The sequence below is a fragment of the Taudactylus pleione genome, unplaced genomic scaffold (genome assembly GCF_031769625.1).
Source record: "Taudactylus pleione unplaced genomic scaffold, aTauple2 ptg000181l, whole genome shotgun sequence".
Lineage (NCBI taxonomy): Eukaryota > Metazoa > Chordata > Amphibia > Anura > Myobatrachidae > Taudactylus > Taudactylus pleione.
The window spans coordinates 8,581,599-8,591,615 of record NW_028284583.1 but is presented as its reverse complement, the minus strand read 5'-3'; the positions used below and the strand labels follow the sequence as shown (position 1 = coordinate 8,591,615).

Here is a 10,017-nt window from a genome sequence, read left to right as displayed (position 1 = left end):
TGCCACCTCACAGCACTCCCCACCACACAGCAATCCCCCTTCACTGACATTCACAGCACTCCCCTCCCCACCACACAGCATTCCCCCCTTCACTGTCACCTCACAGCACTCCCCTCCCCACCATACACAGGGAAAAAAACCAACACATTGCTTCTCATGGAAAAAATAAAACACATTTGCTCCAATAGGAAAAACAAAATTGGCCCCACAGGAATAAAACACACACATTGGCCCCCACAGGAATAAAATACACCCCAGCCCCCTCACAGATGATGACCTAACCTGTTAGTAGCAGAAGCCATGGGTAGCATAAGCCTGGTGTTTGGCAGGGTCATAGAGTCTTTGGATACAGGTCTGGTGGATGACAGGGTGAGTATGCGGAGATGGGTATGGTAAGCAACAGGTCTGGTAGATGACAGGGTAAGTGTTCGGGGACTGGTCTGGTAGGTGATAGGGTGAGTGTATGTGAGGCAGATGTTCTGGGTGACAGGACGAGAGAATCAGTAGGCAGGTGTGGACTTCCCCACTTCAATGCACTCACCCCCCTTCATTATAGCATAGCACAACCCCCCCCATCTTCATTATTCATCCCATCACAGCACCCTAACCCTTCCTTCAATATTCACCTCACATCACCACAGGAGACACCAGCAAACTGCTTACCTTCAAAGTAATGCCCCTGCAGTATTGCTCACATCAGCCTGCCCTGATGTGACACTGCTGAGGAAGAGGGGAGCTAAGGGAGGCAGAGCTGCTTGCCTGCTCCGATTGTGTTAGAAGTGTAATAAATGCAGGGCAACCCCTCACCCTGTGTTTCTGCAATTCCAGCCCTGCAGCCAGCCCCCCTTCTCTGTTCCTAGCTCCAACAGCCCCACTTTTGTGTCTCCATCCCCAGCAGTTTCCCTTCTGTGTCCCCATTGCTAGCATTCATCCTCCTGTGTCCCCAGCCAGCCCCCTTCTGTGTCTGCAGCTCCAGCTGCCACCCTTCTGCTTCTCCACCCCCAGCAGCCACCCTTGTGTCCAGAGACAGCACCAGCATCCATCCTTTTGAGTCCCTAGCACCAGCCAGCTCACCTTCTGTGTCCCTATCCCTACTGATTCCCCTTCTGTCCCCAGCTCCAGCATTCTCCCATCTGTGTCTCCATCCCCAGCAGTCTGCCTTTGTGTCCCTAGCCAGCCCCCGCAGCCCTCCTTCTGTGTCCCCACTCCCCAGCCAGTCCCAGCAGACCCCCTTCTATGTCCCCACTCCCCAGCCAGGCCCTGCCTTTTATGTCCCCCACTCCCCAGCCAGGCTCTCTTCTAAATCCCCACTCCCCAGCCAGCACCAGCAGGTCCCCTTCTGTGCCCCCACTCCCCAGCCAGCACTAGCTTTTTATGTCCCCCACTCCCCAGCAGCTCTCCTTCTATGTCCCCACTCCCCAGCCAGCCCCAGCAGCCCCACTTCTACATCCCCAATCCCCTGCCTTTTACATTCTCACTCCCCAACCAGCCCCAGCCTTTTATGTCCTACACTCCCCAGCCAGCCCCAGCAGCCCCCCTTCTACATCCCCACTCTCCAGCCAGCCCCCTTTCTAAGTCCCCACTCCCCAGCCTTTTATGTCCTCACTCCCCAGCCAGATCCAGCCTTTTATGTCCCCCACTCCCCAGCCAGGCCCTCTTCTAAATCCTCATGCCCTAGCCAGCCCCAGCAGGTCCCCTCTGTGCCCCCATTCCCCAGCCAACCCTAGCTATTTATGTTCCCCACTCCCCAGTCAGCCCCAGCAGCTCTCCTTCTATGTCCCCACTCCTCAGCCAGCCCCAGTAGCCTCTTATGTCCCCACTCCCCAGCCAGCCTCAGCCGTCCCCCTTCTACATCCCCACTCCCCAGCCTTTTATGTCCCCACTCACCAGCCAGGCCCAGCAGCTACCCTTCTATGTCCCCACTGCCCAGACTTTTATGTCCCCCACTCCCCAACCAGGCTCTCTTCTAAATCCCCACTCCCCAACCAGCCCCATCAGGTCCCCTTCTGTGGCCCCACTCCCCAGCCAGCACTAGCCTTTTATGTTCCCCACTCCCCAGCCAGCCCCAGCAACTCTCCTTCTATGTCCCCACTCCCCGCAGCCCCCCTTTTACATACCAAATCCCAAGCCCTTTATGTCCCCACTCACCAGTCAGCCCCAGCCTTCTATGTCCCATCTCCCCAGTCAGCCCCAGCAGCCCCCTTCTACATCCCCACTCCCCAGCCATTAATGTCCCCACTCCCAAACCATCCCCAGTCTTTTATGTCCCCCATCCACCAGCCAGCTTCAGTCTTTTATGTCCCCCACTCCCCAGCCTTTTATGTCCCCCACTCCCCTGTCAACCCCCTTTTTAAGTCCCCACTCCCCAGCCAGCTCCCCTTCTTAGTCCCCACTCCCCAGCCAAATCCAGCATACCCCTTTTAAGTCCCCACTCTCCAGCCAGCCTCGGCCAAATCCAGCCTTCTGTGCCCCAAATCCCACTTATTACCTTGTTGCTGCAGTGCTCTCATGGGCTGCAGTTCCTCTGTCCTCTCTTCAGCGGCGCGGCGTGACATCACATGTGCCGGGTCTTCTCTTAAAAAAGAAAATTACAGAGGGGCACATGCCCCCACCACTGCCCTCTAATAATTTAGAATGGAAACAAGAATTCAAATGGTGTTCAGTGGATGTCGAATCCCTATACACTGCAATACCTCATAAGAAGGGGATAGAAAGTGTAAGGGATGCGCTAAAATCTGATCCAGACATGAAAGAAGAATTAGTAAATTTTATATGTGCATGTTTAGATTTTGTTTTGAAACACAATTACTTTACCTTCCTGGAAGAATGGTTCATTCAAATATGCGGAACGGCGATGGGCACGATTTTGCGCACCAAACCTGGCGAATTTATATATGGGCGTGTGGGAGAGAACCATCTTTGGGAAAGAAGAGGTCAATCAGATTGTCATTTTGAATAATATATGCTGAGTTTTTAGACCTTTCCTCTGATTTTATCCACCGGTCTTAATAAGGGTCTATTGTGTTTTATATGTGTATGTTTTTAATTATCTTTATGTATTTTGTGTACTTATTAAATTGCTAAATTATTTATTTATAAGCACAGGCACTTTCATTTTTTAGCACATTATGAGTTTGAATATTGCAATATTTTATATGATCAATGCACTTTGGTAAATCAGTCGCTCTGCAGTCATTTTATTTTCCTATAAGTTTTCCAATACTTTTACCAGTATTATTTGACATTGAGCTGACGCCCATTAATACTGGGCTGGGTTGACACAATTTCACACAGTATTATCACATGATACGCCACCTATAAATTATTGTGTTTATTTTTGGCGCCATACCCACCTATTTTTCTATATATATATATATATATATATATATATATATATATATATATATATATATATATAGCAGGGAAAAGCAGACGCAACTCCGGGGCTTAACTGTATAAAAATCACAGCAGCCTGCAACAGGTAGAAGTAAACGTTTCAGAGCTTTAAGCTCTTTTATCAAGACAATATCACAAAGAACAATAGACAAATAACATTTAAATATACATACCATGATTAAACACTCGGGTGCTCGTGTCACGCTGACCCGACGGAGTCCCGATGACGTCATGGGCGTCCAATGCGCCGGCGGTTGGTGACTCACTAGGGGGCGTGGTCTTCGTGAACCTTCACCAGGGGAACAGAGAGAAGCATAGTAAAATGAATGGCCAGCAACCTAGGACCATGGGAACACATGCGCGATCTATGTAGTAGTCAAACAACCCTGATAACTATGTAAGCGCTGTGCTGTATCAGGAATACTGTATAATCGGCAAAATATATTCATAGACACTGAAAAATGGCAAAGACAGAGGGACCAACCGCTGATCGTATACTAGCATGTAAACTGATGTCTAGGGGAGGAAAGAAAGAAAATTATAGAAACACTAAGCAGACAGCTAGACTGCTGTAATCATAAATCGGGCAGATACTGACTAATCACAAAAGTGACAACAGCACAACATGAGAATGATAGAAAGAAATGACTAAAAAGCATAGGGTACTGTAATACATCAATATTATATAACATGGTGGTAAACTCTTAAGTACAGCTAAACAACCACCTATAGAGTAGCTAACTCTGAAGGGGATTAAAGAAAACAACTCAGCGATACCATTTCATTGAGACCCCAAGGTTGAACAGTTTGCAAGGTGTGGATCCAGTAGGCTTCTTTTTGAAGGAGCGTGCAATTCCTGTTAAGGACATAGTCGTACATAACGATGTGAGCTATTTTGCCAAAGCGACCTCTACACATTTCCTTACTCACCCTGCAGGCAACAATAAATGCATAGGCTGCATTACTTGCTGCTTTCTAGAGACAGGCAATACTTTTTGCCACCCGAGATCAGGCAAAAATTAGTCGATTAAATATTCCCTAATTTGTTCTAGCCGTTACTTCGTATAAATAGTTAGGTGTCCGTGTGGCCTTCTCTATGTGGGTAAAACCACCAGACAACTCAAGGAGAGAATGGCTTTACACCGTTCTAACATCAGGGCGGCTATAGAAGGCAGAGGATCGGATCAACCTGTGGCTAAACATTTTAAGGACTTTCATCACAATGTTTCCACCATCAAATACAAAACGATTGATTGGGTTCCCCCGAATTTGAGAGGTGGTGACAGGAATCGCATGCTCCTTCAAAAAGAAGCCTACTGGATCCACACCTTGCAAACTGTTCAACCTTGGGGTCTCAATGAAATGTTATCGCTGAGTTATTTTCTTTAATCCCCTTCAGAGTTAGTTACTCTATAGGTGGTTGTTTAGCTGTACACGTATCATATAAGTATTTAGATAACAAGATATAAGTGTGATGTACAGTAATCATTTCATTATAGTATCAAACCAAATGGTAATATGTAGGGGAGCAACAAGATTATTTATAAACAACAAAAATGTTTTTAGTTAATAAAAGTTCTATGCTTTAGTCTTTTAGATTTAGAGCATAACCCAATAATCTCTATATAGTATCAAGAATTATTCCTTCATTCTTCACAAAAATTCACATCTTCTTTGGGAGTGAATGATGCTTACAACACCTGGTATTCTCAGGAGGTCTCCCTTCTTGGAACTGGCCAGGCCCAACCAAAGTGATCTAGTAGGATCACATGAGACCTGGTTTGTACATGGTGGTATAATGTATATGCATCATAACTCCCCTCAAATGTTCACTGATTCCATAAAACCAGGTCCATGCTTGGTCTGAGTTCAATAAATCTTCTATTTGTCATGTGAGTGTCCTTCTTGCTGCTTGGTTGGTGGTTCCTATTTTAGTTGTGGAATTGTCACCATGCATATTGAATGGACCTAAGCATTTGCAGCATCAGGTATTCCTAAGGGGTCCCCCATCTTAGTACTAACCAGGCCCAGTTATGCTTCACTTCCAAGATCAGACGGGGTTGGGCATACACACACTGGTATGGCTGCAAATATTTCCATAACCTAAGATAAGGTGACCACTTTCTAACTTTCTACTATACCTGGTCTTCCCTTAAAGGTCACCCTTTAAGGTATTAGTCAGGCCATCATGTTTATCCAGGGATGCCTAGGACAGATAAAACATGGAGGTATGATGGTAGATAGGAACTTGTTGGTCACAGGAATGGAGCAATCTCATAGCTTTCATTGAACCCTTTGGGTGCCAATGAGTCCAGTTCAAACAACCAAAACATCTCACGTCTTGCTAGTAGGTTTCCCAAGTCTCCTCCTCTTTCTCCCAATATCAAGTGCTCAATCAATTTGAATGTAATATCTTTGGGGTTGGAGTTATGCTCTAATAGGAAATGTTTAGAGACAGCATGTCCCTCTATCTTGTTTCTTATATTTCAGATATGCTCTTGGATCCTCAACTTCAGAGGTCTATTTGTCTTTCCTACATACTTAAGTCTGCAAGTGCATTCCAACAAATATATAACCGTGGTGGAGTTGCAATTCATAAAATTCTTTATTGTGAACTCTTTAGATCCCTCTGAGTTTGTAAAAGTTTTTCTTTTTGGGTGGACGAATTTGCAGATGTTGCAATGGCCGCACTTATAGCTGCCATTACATTTTAGAGTGTTTGAAGTCATTTTTACTTCTTTTTCCCATAATATATAGTTAAACAGACAAGCAGTATTAAGTGAGAAGTTTGATATAAGGGGGAAGAGGAGGGGGTTTGAGGAAAGGGGGAGCCTGATGGCATGAGTGGTCCTGAACTCAAGTAGTGCTATGGCAAATATATATGTACACATATAAGAACCCAAAAAAGGATATATATGTGTACAGAAACCACCGGTGCACCCACCCTGATATGAGTAAGAATAGGTGTATACACTCTTGTTGAGTGTGTTGTAGTAACATGGTTAGATATCATACTGCTGAGTTTGTATTGGCAATAACGACTGGAGATGGGTGTTCTGAAGAATCATGCACAACCTCAAGGTGATTATACTGCGAGTGGCAAGAATAAAGTTCTGAATGTGAGTGGAATGAAAAAGAGAATGGGGGATGAAAAAATGAAAAACAAATAAACTGGGTATAGTTTACACGGCTTAGTCAATGCTGTTTGGTGATACGCGAGGTGTGTGGGTCGTGTCTGGTGGGGCGACATCCCGTATCCCCCAGGAGCACTAAACTCACCCTCAAGCATCCTTAGTGTCCACCTCCTGGTGGACTCCAGTTGACGGATCAACGACTGTGTTCCTGAAGTCCTGTGTCCTTTTGTAATGCAGTGCACCGTCTGTGCACTGCTGGGAAGAACGCTCCACACCGCCTGGATGCAAGACTTTCGGGTCCCGCAATCTCGTGAGATCTCGCGGTCTCCTGGCTCAGCATACTAGGCAGTGGCTCAACTCAGAAAGGTAACTGAGGAGACTTCTGGAGATTAAGTGTAGTGTGTTTTGTGACAGATGTCCAATTCATATCAGCCTTCTAAGAGGCCTTTGTCAAGGATACTATATTGCTCAGGGTTCCGGCGTTTTGTATGCAAGGGGAACCAATCATGCGGGGAGAGGTGGAGATGTGTGTGTACCCTATTCACGTTTTGATTGGTCAAAAGAACTGGAAGTCTTATTCTACTAAGTAGTATTCTTGCAGTATGTATACAGGTGAGATAAGAATGATGGATATGTAATATACCACCTGATAATCGGTTTTAGGAAGTATTGACAAACTCTCACATTTAATCCCTGATTATGCAGTCATTACGGTGAAAAAAAGATTATGCTGAGTGGAGTTATGCCAGGATACCTTGATTGAAATCTATGTTCAATCCCATAGCATACTAGGTGCCAGTAGATGTTTCAGGTTTCTTGATGACCTATAGACAATTTGTGGTTTAGGTGGCAGGATGTTTTTTAATACGTGGTCCATCAGAAGAATGTTCCAGTTTTTGTTGAAGGCTTTTTTAATCTGACTCTCATGACCATTGTAGGTAGTGATAAAGAGTACCCTCTTCTTCTTTTTTCACATTCTTCTATTTTGTTCTTCAGTAGCTCTTTCCCGTCCAAAGTTTGGGTTTTTTGAATTGCTGCCATTAAAGTTACTTCAGGGTATACTTTTTCTCTGAATCTATTTGCATAGATTTCTAGTTGTTCATCAAAGATCACTGCAATTGCGTTTTACCCTATGGAATTGAGAGTATGGGATGTTTCTCTTCCATTTATCCAAATGGCAGCTTTTAAAATGTGGGTAGCTATTAGCATCTACACCTTTCATAAAAGTATTTGTACAAATTCTGTCTTCCATTGATGTTAGTACCAGATCTAAAAACTCAATAGTCAGAGTGTTGAAGTTGGACGTAAATTTCAAGTTCATATTATTGTTTGAAATATGTACTAAAAACTGGTTAAAACTATCTTCTGGTCCCTCCCAAATTATTAAAATATAATTAATATATCTTTTATATAAGATAAGGTTGTTCTTGAATGGATTATTATTGTAAACTAAGTTCTTCTCCCAGCAGCCCATGAACAAGTTCGCAAAACTTGGAACAAAAGTTCTACCCATTGCTGTACCACATATTTGATGATAAAATTGGTTTCACATTTTTTAAATAATTGTGGTTTAGTATAAAACACATAAGATCACATAAAAACTCTTTATGTAAAACATCCATAAAACCATACAATTTAAGGAATTCAATTGCTGCATTTATACCTTTTGTATGCTCTATGCATGTGTAAAGGGATTGAACATCAGTTGTTGCCCAGTTGTAGTCCTGCTTCCACTGAATTCCTTCTAGACATTGTAGGACACTTGTAGTGTCTTTAAGGTGGGATTCCAATTCTACAACATATTTCTGAAGGAAGATATCCACATATTTCGACAAATGGTAGGTGAGTGACTCGATTTCTGCTATAATAGGCCTGCCTGGAGTTTCCCTCAGTGATTTGTGAATCTTTGGTAAGAAATAGAATATGGGGGCTTGGGGGTTCATTTTCATCAGGAACTGGAACTCTTCTTTGGTGATAATGTTTTTATGTAAACCATAGACCAGAATAGTCCACAGCTCGTCTATATAGTCTTCCACTGGATCCTTATCCAATTTTTCATAAGAGTTCCCATCTTCCAATAATCTGTGGGCTTCTTTTAAATAGTAGGCATAATCCATGATGACTACCCCCCCCCCCCTTTGTCCGCTGGTTTTAAGACTATCTCCCTTTTCTTCTTGAGATTTTTTAGAGCTTCCTTTTCCTTATTATTTAAGTTTTGTTTCTTAATGTGGGTCACCTCATCTTCACAAAGATCCTTTTTAACCATCTCATAAAATACGCTTATGTGGTTCCCTTTGGACTCCAGAGGATAATACATTGATTTCCCTTTCAGACCAGGCTTTGAAATAGACTCATTATAATTTTTTATAGGTGCTGATTCCTTCCTCATAAAATGTCTTTTTAGTGTAAGGTTTCATACATATTTATTCAGTCAATGAATGTATAAAATGTATTCATGTTGCTTGTAGGGGCAAAGTTCAATCCTTTACTAAGTAATGAAAGTTCAGGTTTCTTTAGTGTATGATTGGATATGTTGAAAACTCTCTTTTTTTGAGGGTCTATTGCAGATTTCTCCTTTTTGTGTTCCTTCCTCCTACCACCCCATTTTACTCTTCTTGTCTGTACCGTCTTTTCAGAGGGGAAGCTGTTCTTGTAGTTTCCCTGAAGGTCGGTTTTCTGTTGCTTGTGGTGTAATCCTGTCCTGGTGATAAAAAAAAGGTCACTGTCACTGTTAGAGTCTAGATGTTGAAGTGCGGAAAATCTATTTATCAGATGAGTCGTTGTAGGTCTGAAGTGTGCAGCAGCCTCCTGATCTTTTCTGTAGCTAGGTCTTCTCCGAGGGGCTGTTATCCAGCTTGGTCCCTTCTCCTAGTTGAAGTCTTCTAGCGGTTCTCTCCTGTTTATGGAACCTACTCCAATTTTTAACATTATGGTGTTCATAGTCCTTTTTATCTCTAACAAACTTTTTCTCTTTGCTCTGCATGACTTTCTTCCACTTTCAACTTTTTTCATTAAAACTTTCTTGTTTTCTTTGTATTCCTCTTTTTCTTTTAATTCATCCATCCGAGATTCTATTTTAGAGATTTCTCTCTCCAAATTAGAGTACCACCTTTTTCTCCTATATAATTAGTCTCATCAAATCCAGGGAACATTTGTGTAGAATGCTGTCCCAGTTTTTCAAAAGCTCTGGATTTTCCATACCAAAGGTAGGATTTTTTAGAAGTCTCAAGCCTCTGGGGATTCTGTTCATGGAGATATAGTGTTCCAGTCCTCTAATATCCCACCATGCCTTTATTTCCTTTGTTAGCATTTTCTCCATTTCCCAAAATATTGCTGTCTATATTTTCTGTGGGGGCATTTTCATGGGGAGAGTCACTTTAATTGAATAGTCTCTGACATAAATCACTCGATTTATGCGATCTCTTCTATAGTCTCTGACATAAATCACTCACATTTATGCGATCTCTTCTTCTAAACATAATTGTGT

General features: G+C 43.2%; 1 pseudogene; it reads right to left on the bottom strand.

Annotated features, from left to right (window-relative positions):
* Positions 1-5,369: 5,369 nt before the first annotated feature.
* On the bottom strand, positions 5,370-5,488 carry LOC148519833 (5S ribosomal RNA; annotated as a pseudogene).
* Positions 5,489-10,017: the final 4,529 nt, after the last annotated feature.